The 12,973-nt window shown below is 44.7% G+C and overlaps 1 pseudogene; it reads right to left on the bottom strand.

The window, feature by feature from the left end:
* Positions 1 to 3,560: 3,560 nt before the first annotated feature.
* On the bottom strand, positions 3,561 to 4,228 carry LOC103656550 (annotated as a pseudogene).
* Positions 4,229 to 12,973: the final 8,745 nt, after the last annotated feature.

Here is a 12,973-nt window from a genome sequence, read left to right as displayed (position 1 = left end):
CCTAGAATTTTTAATTTCTGTCAGATTTGCTCTCATTTCTGTCCTTAGGGATTCTATATTCTCAGTAACCTTTTTGTTAATAGTTTTTTCAATTCTACTCATCATTTTGACCATCGTTACTCTGAATTCCATTTCTGATACTTTGGTTACATCCATATCCATTATTTCTGTGGCAGAGGCCAGAGACTCACTGTCTTTTCTTTGCTGGGGGTGGGGGCTTCTCCTTCTTGTCATTCTGATGAGGAGAGGTTGCGGGGTTGTCCAGAGCCCACATTATTGACTGGGTCCCAGGCCGTGCCCCTTGTTGTATAGGGATCTTAGGGATGTGGGCTTCTTCTTAAAGATTTTGTTTATTTATTTATGTGGCAGCCAACCAGCGAGAGAGGGAACAGAAGCAGGGGAGTGGGAGAGAAAGAAGCAGGCTCCAAGAGGAGGAGCCCGATGAGGGACTCCTTTCCGGAACGCCGGGATCACGCCCTAAGCTGAAGACAGGCGCTCCATGACTGCGCCACCCAGGCGCCCGGGTTGTGGGCTTCTTGACTTTTCAGCCTGCCTTTTGTGTTCTGGGGGAGGGGCCTGCCACGCCGATACTCAGGCAACCCTGTTTGGGTAGAGTCTCCGTGTCCCCTGCGAGGGGGGATGGCGATGGGCACTCTCTGAGCTGGTATTTCCAGGCTTTTGTTCTCTGGCGGTTTTCCCTGGCGGTTTGGTGTGCCTCTTCTGAGAGTCAGAGCAGCAGCGGCCGAATTTCAGCCTCTGTCACAGAACAGAGGGATCTCGGACCATTCTTCACTGATGTTCTGGCCACTTTAACTCTGTTACTGTTGGTGCTGCTCAACCCTGCAGTGTCCCGGGATGTGCGCCCCACACCCGGCGTCCCAGCCCTCACTTCCAGGGCCAGCGCGTCTCTGTCCTTTGTGTTTCTAACACCGCCAGCTGCCAGCCGCCCCACGCGCGTCCGGAAGCTCCCGGTCTCAGTCTGGATCCAGTGAGCGCACCAGGATTCCGGTGTTCCGCAAGATGCCTGGTGGCGCGCACACCCGGCTCACCAGTCTCACTCCACTCTCTCGCGGGTGCCGTCTGCGAGCCCGCCTGCTCCCCCGTGCAAGTGGCTACCGCTTCCCGGCGCCTGAATTCGGCAGCTCCCTCCCCCTTCCGTTTATCTTCCGATATCTGTGCACGGTTTCATGGCTCCCCACTTCGTACCTCAATACTCAGCACTGGAGGTGTTCATTTGTAGAGATCCAGATGCATCTTCCTGCGTCTCAGGCTGGTTCCGTGGTTGTTTAGGCTGGTCTGGTACCTATCCAGCTCGACTCGTGGGACCGGCTGAAAAAGGGGTCCCCTACTCCTCCGCCATCTTAACCGGAAGTCAATATGTCTCATCTGTGTAGATAGTGCTGTTCCTGTGGCCTGTGTGCAGCGGTGAAACTTCACTGGTGACCATTTCTAATTGTTTGCTCCTGCCATTCCTGTTCCCCAGGAGACCTCGTGTGGACCAGGAAGTTTATATTGACATTTCTGTTAAATCTCTTTATTCGGAATCCGCGACTCCAACCGCCGAGGAGCCTCCGAAGACAAGCCTGCCTGGACGGCACCCTGGAGACTGGCCCTCAAGGTGGTTTTGATTTTAATTTCTCTGATGGCTAATGATCCGTTAGTCATTTGTTTGTCTTCTTTGGAAAAGTGTTTGCTCATGTCTCCTACCATTTATTGACTGGGTTTTTTGTTTTTTTGGTGTTGAGTTTGATAAGTCCTAGAGATCTTGGATATCAGCCATTTATCTGAAATGTCATTTGCAAATATCTTCTCCTACCCTCTGGGCTGCCCTTTAGTTATGTTGGCTGCTTCCTTTGTTGTTCAGAAGCTTTTTAAAAAAGATTTTATTTATTTATTTGACAGAGAGACAGACGGTGTGAGAGGGAACACAGCAGGGGGAGTGGGAGAGGAAGAAGCGGACTTCCAACAGAGCAGGGAGCCCAATGTGAGGCTCGATCCCAGGATGCCGGGATCCCTCCCTGAGCCGAAGGCAGATCCTTAACGACTGAGCCACCCATGCGCCCCTGTGCAGAAGCTTTTTATCTTGATGAAGTCCCAAATTTTCACTTTTGCTTGTTTCCCTTGCCTTGGAGATGTGTCCTGAAAGAAGTTACTGTGGCTGACGTCGAAGAGGTTCCTGCCTATATTCTCCTCAAAGATTTTGATGGATTCCTGGCTCACATTGATGTCTTTCATCCATTTTGAGTTTGTCTTTGTGTAGGGTGTAACGGAATGGTCCACGTTCATTCTTCACTCTGTAGCTGTCCAGTTTTTCCAGCAACACTTAATGTAGAGACTTTTTTCGATTGGATATTGTTTTCTTGATTTGTCCAAGATTAGTTGATCATAGATTTGAGGGTCCATTTCTGGAGTCTCTTTTCTGATGCACTGATGTGTGTGTGTGTTTGTGCCAGTACCATGCTGTCTTGGTGATCACAGCTTTGGAATATAGCTCGCAGTCAGGCAACATGATGCTGCCAGCTTTGTTTTTCTTTTCCATCATTCCCTAGTCATTTTCGGGTCTTTTCTGGTTCCATACAAATTTCAGGATTGTTTGTTCCAGCTCTTTGAAATATGCCGATAGTATTTTAACAGGGATGGAAATGAAAGTGTAAGTTCCTCTGTTCAGGACAGACATTTTAACAATGTTTAACCTTGGTTTCCCTTTTTTATAATAATTTTTATTATGTTATGTTAGTCACCATACGCTATATTCTTAGTTTTTGATGTAGTGTTGCATGATGCGTTACTTGTGTATAACACTTTTTCTGATCTGTTGTGTTGTTTTTTTAGTTTTTATAACATTTATTTATATTTATTTCTTCTCCAACTTTTATTTCCTTCCTTCAGCTGTATTAGGCTTCAGTTGTACTTTCTCTAGGTCCTTTAGGTGTAAATTTCAGTTGCTTATCTCAGATTATTCTTGCTTCTTGAGTTCTTCCCGTATCTGTGTATTTCTGTTGTAGGACCACATTTCCTAGAGAAATCAGGTGAAGGTGTTAAAGATTTTATACCCTTGTGTAGTCAGTGTGTGTGTGCGTGCATGTGTGTGCGAGAAAGAGAGAGAGAGAGAGAGAGGGGCAGAGATCTTCAGGTTCTACATCCACACAACACCAGGAAGGTGTCCACTGCTTTCCCACGTTGTCACTGACATTGATGCTGTGATTTGGATTATGACAGTGACCCCCACCAAGACACATTCTGCACTTTGCATTGTCGATGCCTCTGTAGCCTCATGTCCAGCACGCACTTAATGCTGCTTCTAGGATGTTTGCACATTGAGATGGGTGGTCTTGTGATGCATAGTGAGTATACCTGGGATTCCTGTGAAGGTTCAGATGTGAGCACCAGGATATTTGTAATTCATTGGTATTTAGGGACAGGAATAACCATTGTGAGTGACTGTTTTTTTGTGGTTTTTACTATATCTGCTTTCACGTTAGGAAAATTTTCTAAGTCAGAGAATGAAGAGGTAAGCACAGGATCATGTGTCCAGAGAGGGTCCCTGTGGGCAACTGCTCTATGGAGAGGAAGCCCCAGACCCTGACAGGAAACCTGCCCACAACCTCCATCTGCAGCTGCTCCTGGGGCTTAAGGACAGAACTGGTGACTAGTGTGCACCCCCTGCTGGTCCAGATCCCCTTCTACAGTGAGGTTTGTGTCTGGGCTCACACTGATGTCCCCTCACTGTGTCCTTTGCACAGTAATACACGGCCGTGTCATCGGCTCTCAGGCTGTTCATCTGCAGATACAGCATGTTCTTGCCGTTGTCTCTGGAGATGGTGAATCGGCCCTTCACGGAGTCTGCGTAGCTTGTGCTACTTCCACCGCTATTAATGTATGCGACCCACTGCAGCCCCTTCCTGGAACCTGGCGGACCCAGCTCATGCTGTAACTACTGAAGCTGAATCCAGAGGCTGCACAGGAGAGTCTCAGGGACCCCCCAGGCTTCACCAGGTCTCCCCCAGACTCCACCAGCTGCACCTCACACTGGACACCTGCAGACACAAGACATCCTGGTCAGGAAACTGTCACACACCCACTGTTTGTCTCCCTCAGATCCACTCACACACTCCATGTCTCTTGTTCAGCATGAGTTACCTTTTAAAAGAGCAACAAGGAAAACCCAGCCGAGCACCATCTCCGCATGTTGAGCCTCTGTGTTCTGTCTTGATACTGATTGGAACACCTGGAAACCCTGGGCTGGGCTCCTCTCCCAGCTGCAGAGTCAGGTTGGGCTGTTAATCAGCAGAGGGAGGGCCCTATTTGCATGACCTCTGACTATATATCAGCTTGGATCTATGCTGCCATGAGACCAGTACCAGAACAGATGTGACTGCCTTTGTTTTGGTGGTGTTGACCACTTTTGAAAAAAATTATATTTCATGATATAACTTTCCAGATTATATACTTGGCGTTCATGTGTGTCTTCAGTTTTATATATTCACACAAATCTTGTGGGACAGGTGTCATGTTATCCCATAAAGAATTCTAAACCTACACCCGAATGTTAGAGGTTTGTGAGGTGTCCAAGAGCATGTACGGGTGAGAGTTAATCCCAGTCTGCCCTGTGTCTTCCCACAGGCCCTGCTGCCCCATGACCCACCTGGAGGACAGAGTGGCCAGTCTCCTGAGGAATGTGTTGCTCTCTGTAGTGGGGACAGGATGATTTTACCTGCTCTAGAGTTTACCTGAAATATAGAGAGAATAAGGGTTCATGCAGGTGTATTTTCTAACATTTCAATATCTGTGTGTTCCTCCTGAGTCATCTCTCTTTGTAAGAACTGTGATGTGTGTGTTTGAAACGGGATGAACTGCACATATGCAGAGTGCGTGATATGATACCAGGTGTCACAATCAAATTATCCAGAGTGAGCAAATCAATTCTCCCTAAAATTTCCTATATTTTCCTGGGAATTCCTTCTCTCTCTTCCCTTTCTCTCCTTGTCCTGACATATCTTGGGTATTTCTCATGTTACTTAGACTAGTTTTAATTTTGAAGAAATTATAGATGTGCAATTATAGTGTTTGTAATTTCATTTGTAGGAATTTATTTTATTTTTTTGCTCTGCATAAATCCTTGAAAATTCAACCAGATTTCTCTCCTGCACATCTGTTAATGTTTGCAGCTTTCCTAAGAGTGAACATGGGAAAATTTTATTTTTAAGTGGTTCTTGTGGATAGGGATTGTTTCCAGTTTTATTTTTATATTTTTTTATAATAATATTTTTTAAATTATGTTAGTCACCATACAGTACATCCCTAGTTTTTGATGTAAAGTTCCATGATTCATTAGTTGTGTGTAGCACCCAGTGCACCATGCAATACATGCCCTCCCTACTACCCATCACCAGCCTTCCCGTTTTAGATATTATAATAAACGTGCTTATCACCCTGCAATGTAGATATGGACTCAGAGAATGTGTTATTAATGTGCTTTCCACAACAACTAAGCTGGAGAGGATGACAGAACAGAAGTCAATGAGGAGTTTCTATGCCTCTTGTGTTCATAAATTATGTAGATGTCTTCGAAAACTCCTCTTCAAACTTGAGAATATAATTAAAGTACAATTAGAACCAGGAATTCCCCTGGGAAGCCATCTGGCCCTGGAGTCTTTTTTTGAGAGGTCTTTATTTCTGCTTCAAAATCCTTGCTGGATATGGGTCTGTTCAGATTTTCTGTTTCCTTCTTTTTCAGTTTTGGTAGTTTATACGTTTCCAGGGATGTATCCATTTCTTCCAGATTGTCCTGATTTATTGGTAAATAGTTGCTCATATTATGGTCTTAAAATTGTATTTCCTTGCTGGTGGTGGTTATCTGTACCCTTTCATTCACGATTTTGTTAATTTGGGTCCTTTCTCTTTTCATTTGGATAAGTCTGCTTTGGATATTATACAAATTAACAGTTGTTTCAAAGCACCAGATTCTAGGTTCTTTGATCTGTTTTGCTGCTCTTCTGGTTTCTATTTCACTGCTTTCTGCTCTGATCATTATTATTTCTCTCCTCCTGCTTGGTTAATGCTTTATTTTCTATTCTCTCCGTAGATCCATTAGGTGTAATGTTAGCTTGCATATTTGACATTTTTCTACATTTTTGCAAGATTCTTGTATTGCCATGTATTTCCTACTTAGGATCACCTTTGCTGTATCCCAAAGGTTTTGAACAGCTGTGTTTCCCTTTCCTTAGTTTATCTGAATTTTTAAATTCTTCTTTAATTTCCTCATTGACCCAGTCATTATTTAGTAGTATGGTCTTTAAGCTCCAAGTGTTTGAGTTCCTTCCAAATTTCCTCTTGTGACTGAGTTCCAGTTTCAAAGCTATGCTCTCTGAGAATATTCAGGGAATGATCCCAACCTCTTGGTATCAGTTGATTCCTGATTTATGACTCAGTATTTGATCTATTCTGGAGAAAGTTCCATGTGCACCTGGGAAGAATGAATATTCTGTTGTGTTAGGATGGACTGCTCTGTATATGCCTTCAGAGTCCATTGGGCCCAGTGGGTCATTCAAAGCCCTTGAATTTTTGTTGATCTTCTGCCTAGGTGATGTGTCCATTGCTGTGAGTGGGGTGTTGAAGTCCCCTACTATTAATCTAATACGATCAATGTTTTTCTTTACTTTGGTTTTTAATTGGTTGATATAATTGGCTGCTCCCAAATTAGGAGCATAAATATTTATAATTGTTAGGTCTTCCTGTTGTGCAGACTCTTTAAGTATGATATCATGTCTGTTTACATCTCTTACTACAGTCTTTGGTTTATTTATTTTTTTAAGATTTTTTTATTTGTGTGACAGAGAGACAGCCAGCGAGAGAGGGAACACAGCAGGGGAGTGGGAGAGGAAGAAGCAGGCTCCCAGCGGAGGAGCCTGATGTGGGCCTCGATTCCAGAATGCCGGGATTACGCCCTGAGCCGAAGGCAGACGCTTAATGACTGTGCTACTCAGACGCCCCTACAGTCTTTGGTTCTCTGAGAAACAAAGTGAGGGCTTCAGAGGGGAGGTGGGTGGGGGAATGGGATAGGTTGGTGATGGGTAGTAAGGAGGACATGTAGTACATGGTGCACTGGGTGTTACATGCAACTAATGAATCATCGAACTTTACATCAAAAACCAGGGATGTACTGTATGGTGACTAACATAATATAATTAAAAAAATGTAATTTTTTAAAATGTAAGTTATCTGATATGAGGATTGTTATCCCACCTTTCTTCTGATGTCCATTAGCATAATAAATTGTTCTTCACCTCCTCACTTTCAGTTTGGGAGTGTGTTAGGTCTAAAATGGGACTTTTGTTGACACTATATGGATGGGTCTTGCATTTTTTAAAATCTAATCTGATACCCGGTGTCTTTTTATTGGAGCCTTTAGCCCATTTATATTCAGAGTTACTATTGAAAGATATGAATTTAGTGCCATTGTATTACCTGTATCGTCCCTGTTTCTGTGGATTGTCTTTTTCTTTCTGGTCTATGTGACTCTTTGGGTCTCTCTTGGCTTACAGAAGCCCCCTTAATATTTTTTGCAGGGGTGGCTTTGCGGTCACATATTCTTTCAGTTTCTGCTGATCCTGGAATCTCTTTATCTCTCTGACCATCCTGAATGACAGTCTTGCTGGATAAAGTATTGTCGGCTGCATGTTTTTCTCATTTAATATCCGATTATGTCTTGCCAGCCCTTTCTGTCTTGCCAAGTCTCTGTGGATAGTTCTGATGTTTTCTGATGTTCCTCCCACGTTTCATAAGAAATCTCTTCCCCATAGCTGGTATCAGGACAGCTTCCTTCGCTCTAGGATTTGCAAGTTTCACTATTATATATCGGGTATTGACCTATTATTTATTTTGGGAGGGGTCCTCTCTGTCTCCTGGACTTGAATGCTTGTTTCCTTCCCCTGATGAGGGAAGTTCTCAGCTATGATTTTCTCAAACATATAATCTAGTCCTTTCTCTCTCTCCACCACCTCAGGGATCCCAATTATTCTGACATTGGAATGCTTCATGGTGTCTTTGATCTCTCTAAGTCAATTTTCATGTGCTACTAGCTGCCTATACCTATTTTCCTTAGCTTCCTTCCTTTCTATAAGCTTATTTTCTGGATCACTGACTCGTTCTTGTGCCTTATTTACCCTTGGTGTTAGAGTATCCAGTTTAGACTGCATCTCATTCATAGCATTTGTAAGTTCGCCCTGAGTAGATCTCATTTCTACTCTTAGAGATTCTATATTGTCACTAGTGCTTTTTTCAACCCTGGCTATTGACTTCATGATTGCTATCTTGATGTCTGTCTCTGATATCTTGTTCTATTCATATCCATTAGTTCTGTGGAGAGGACATTGTCTCCAGTTCTTTTCTTGTTGAGAATTCCTCCTCCTTGTCATCTGTTGAGGGATGGTTGAGGGATGGACAGAGTCCAAAATATCAACCATGACCCAAGGAAAATGCACATTAGAAAAAATCTGAAGTGAGGAAAAAAAAGAATAAGAAACTAAGAAGGAAATGTAAAATTGTAGCCTGAAGTATAAAGCGAGTCATGAGGGAACACCTGGAGCTCCCTATATTATTTTCCCCTGGTGCTGGAGATTTACAGTCCTGTGGGAATTAATGTTGTCATTCATCTGTTCTTCCAGTCTGCCTTCTGGGGGAGGGGCCTGCTGCTCAGCTTCTCAGCTGTCTTTGCCTTGGTGGAATTACCCCACCCCTTGTTGGGCCATCGGCTTAATTTCACTTGGTTGTCTGTGTGCCTCTTGTTCCCTGGTGGCTTTCTGCTTCTTGTTAGTGGGTCAGAGCAAATATGGCCATGTGGGAATCTCTGACCTAGAGCCACAAGTTCCAGGTCCCCTTTCTTCAATAAATCCTTGAGGTTAAGCAGTATCCTCTTCTTTACATACCAACCTCTGTAGACTTGAGCTATTCCTACCCATTGCATCTCTCCTGGGGGAGTTCCAGGGAGCTGTGATTGTCTCTGTGCTTTGTGATTTTGCACATGGGAGCACGTGTGGGCTTTCTTGTGGACCCTTTCCTGCAGCTCCCAGGTCACTGCTGGGTGCCACCCCAGTGTACTTTCAGACTGAACCACCCTGAGATCTGTTGCCCTGTTGTGGATGCAAGCCCTTTTCTATCTCCACTGGGATATTAAACAGCCTCCACTTTCCAGTACTTTTCAGGACGAGGCGAGGCACTCTCCCAACTGGCCTGCCTAATGGTTTATGGTGACCGGAGCCAGAGTTCCTTCTGGGCTTGCTGACCATAACAATCCCCCCTCTACACTGCTTGGGCATTCTATCAGATCAGGCTCCCCCATTCTTGCTGAGCCTCCTGGGATCCTGAGACCTAATGATCCACTTACAATCCTGCCCTATTCATCCCCTGTGCACTTTTCAGAAAGGAATGTCTCTCACTAGAGCAGGTTTCCAAAGGCCCTGATTTTTTGTGCTGGTGGCATATCACTTTCCAGTCGCCAGCTTATGGAGGCTCCATCTCCAGTCCATTTATATTCCAATATTTCCCCTGAAGATTCCAAGTTCACCTCCTACCTTGCAAAAAACAGTAATTTTTCTGTTTCTGGAGGTCCAGATAATTATTCTTATATCCGAGGTGGAATTTGTGTGTGTTCAGAATGGTTTGATAGATACATTTAAATTCGAGGCACCAGGTGATACAAGGTCCCCTACTCTGTGCCCATCTTGCCCACTTCTCCCAAAACAAGAACTTTGAATGACACACTGCACCAGCTAGATTTCTCATATTTATTTAGGTCCTTTCTCTTTTCGTATTGATTAGTCTAGGCTGAGTTGCTCAATTTCATTGTCTTTCTTTTTTCTTTTCTTTTTAGAATCAGCCCTTGGTTTTGTTTTACTGATCATCCTAGTTCTTATGTTCCATAGATGAGAGAAATCATATGGTAATTGTCTTTCTCTGCTTGACTTATTTCACTTAGCATTATCTCCTCCAGTGCCGTCCATGTTGTAGCAAATGTTGAGAACTCGTTCTTTCTGATAGCTAAGTAATATTCCATTGTATATATGGACCACAACTTCTTAATCCAGTCATCTGCTGAAGGGCATCTCAGCTCCTTCCACGATTTAGCTATTGTGGACTTTGCTGCTATGAACATTGGGGTGCATATGGCCCTTCTTTTTACTATGTCTGTATCTTTGGGGTAAACACCCAGCGTACAATGGCTGGATCATAGGGTAGCTCAATTTTTAACTTTTTAAGGGACCTCCACACTGTTTTCCAGAGTGGCTGTACCAACTTGCATTCCCACCAACAATGTAGGAGGGATCCCCTTTTTCCACATCCTCTCCAACAATTGTTGTTTCTTGCCTTGTCTATTTTTGCCATTCTAACTGGCGTAAGGTGGTAACTCAGTGTGGTTTTGATTTGAATTTCCTTGATGGCTAATGATTTTGAACATTTTTTCATGTGTCTGTTAGCCATTTGTATGTCTTCATTGGAAAAGTTTCTTTTCATATCTTCTGCCCATTTTTTGATTTGTTTATTTGTTTCTCGTGTATTGAGCTTGAGAAGTACTTTGTAGATCTTGGATACCAGTCCTTTATCTGTAGTGTCATTTGCAAATATATTCTCCCATTCCGTGGGCTGCCTCTTAGTTTTACTGACTGTTTCCTTGGCTGTGCAGAAACTTTTAATCTTGATGAAGTCCCATAAATTCATTTTATCTTTTGTTTCTCTTGCCTTTGGGGATGTATCATGAAAAAGGTTGCTTTGGCCGATGTCGTGGAGGTTGCTGCCTATGTTCTCCTCTAGAATTTTGATGGATTCCTGTCTCAAATCGAGGTCTTTCATCCATTTGGAGTTTATTTTTGTGTATGGTGTGAGATAGTGGTCAAGTTTCATTCTTTTGCATGTAGCTGTCCATTTTCCCAGCACCATTTACTGAAGAGACTGCCTTTTTTCCACTGGATGTTTTTTCCTGCTTTATCAAAGAGTAGTTGCCCAAAGAGCTATTGACATTTTTCAAACAGCCCAAACAAACAATCCTGAAATTTGTATGGAACCAGAAAGGACCCTAAATTGACAGGGGAATGATGGAAAAGAAAACCAAAGCTGGCAGCATCACGTTGCCTGACTTCAAGCTATGTTACAAAGCTGTGATCACCAAGACAGCATGGTACTAGCACAAAAACACACACACAGCTCCATGGAACAGAAAGAGAGAGTCCAGAAATGGACCCTCAATTCTACCGTCAACTAATCTTTGACAAATCAAGAAAAAAAAATCCAATGGAAAAAAGACAGTCCCTTCAATAAGTGTTGCTGGGGAAACTGGACAGCTACATATAGAAGAATGAAACTGGACCATTCCCTTACACCCTACACAAAGATAAAATCATGGTGGATGAAACACCTCAATGTGAGACAGGAAGCCATCAAAATCATAGAGGAGAATTTAGTCAGTATCCTATTTGACCTCAGCCACAGTAACTTCTTTCAAGATACAACTCCAGAGGAGTTAAGATGGCAGAGGAGTAGGAGTCACCTTTTTCAGCCGGTGCCCCGAGTCGGGCTGGATAGGTACCAGACCAGCCTAAACAACCACGGAGCCAGCCTGAGACGCAGGAAGATGCATCTGGATCTCTACAAATGAACATCTCCAGCACTGAGTATTGAGGTACGAAGCGGGGAGCCATGAAACCGTGCACAGATATCGGAAGATAAATGGAAGGGGGAGGGAGCCGCCGCATTCGGGCGCCAGAAAGCGGTAGCCACTTGCTCGGGGGAGCGGGCGGGGCTCGCAGACAGCACCCGCAAAACAGCAGACTGAGACGGTGAGCTGGGTGCACGTACCACCAGGCATCTCGCAGAACACTGGAATCCCGGTGCGCTCACTGGATCCAGACTGAGACCAGGAGCTTCCGGAGCATGCGCCCGGCAGCTGGCAGCTGGCGGCGTTAGAAACACAAAGGACAGAGGCACGCTGGCCCTGGAAGTGTGGGCTGGGACGCCGGGTGTGGGGCGCACATCCTGGGACGCTGCAGGGTTGAGCAGCACCAACAGTAACAGAGTTAAAGTGGCCAGAACATTAGTAGAGAACAGGCTGCAATCCCTCTGTTCTGTGACAGAGGCTGAAATTCAGCCGCTGCTGCTCTGACGATCAGAAGAGGCACAGCAAACCACCAGGGAAAGCCGCCAGAGAACAAAAGCCTGGAAATACCGGCTCAGAGAGTGCCCATCCCCATCCCCCCTCGCAGGGGACACGGAGACTCTACCCAAACAGGGTTGCCTGAGTATCGGCACGGCAGGCCCCTCCCCCAGAACACAGAAGGCAGGCTGAAAAGTCAAGAAGGCCACAACCCGGGCGCCTGGGTGGCGCAGTCATGGAGCGCCTGTCTTCGGCTTACGGCGTGATCCCGGCGTTCCGGAAAGGAGTCCCACATCGGGCTCCTACTCTTGGAGCCTGCTCCTTCCTCTCCCACTCCCCTGCTTCTGTTCCCTCTCTCGCTGGTTGGTTGCCACATAAATAAATAAATAAAATCTTTAAAGAAGAAGCCCACATCCCTAAGATCCGTATAAAACAAGGGGCACAGCCTGGGACCCAGTCAATAATGTGGGCCCTGGACAACCCCGCAACCTCTCCTCATCAGAATGACAAGAAGGAGAAGTCCCCCACAGCAAAGAAAAGACAGTGAGTCTGTGGCCTCTGCCACAGAAATGATGGATATGGATGTAACCAAAGTATCAGAAATGGAATTAAGAGTAATGATGGTCAAAATGATGAGTAGAATTGGAAAAAGTATTAACGAAAAGGTTACTGAGAGTATAGAATCCCTAAGGACAGAAATGAGAGCAAATCTGACAGAAATTAAAAATTCTAGGAGCCAAATACAGGCAAAACTAGAGGCTCTGACGGCCAGGGTCACCGAAGTAGAGGAAACGGTTAGTGAATTGGAGGATGGGTTAATAGAGGAAA

The sequence above is a fragment of the Ursus maritimus genome, unplaced genomic scaffold (assembly GCF_017311325.1).
Source record: "Ursus maritimus isolate PB19 unplaced genomic scaffold, ASM1731132v1 scaffold_44, whole genome shotgun sequence".
NCBI classification, from domain to species: domain Eukaryota; kingdom Metazoa; phylum Chordata; class Mammalia; order Carnivora; family Ursidae; genus Ursus; species Ursus maritimus.
Note: the sequence above shows the minus strand (reverse complement) of the source record. Positions and strands in the feature narration are given on the sequence as shown.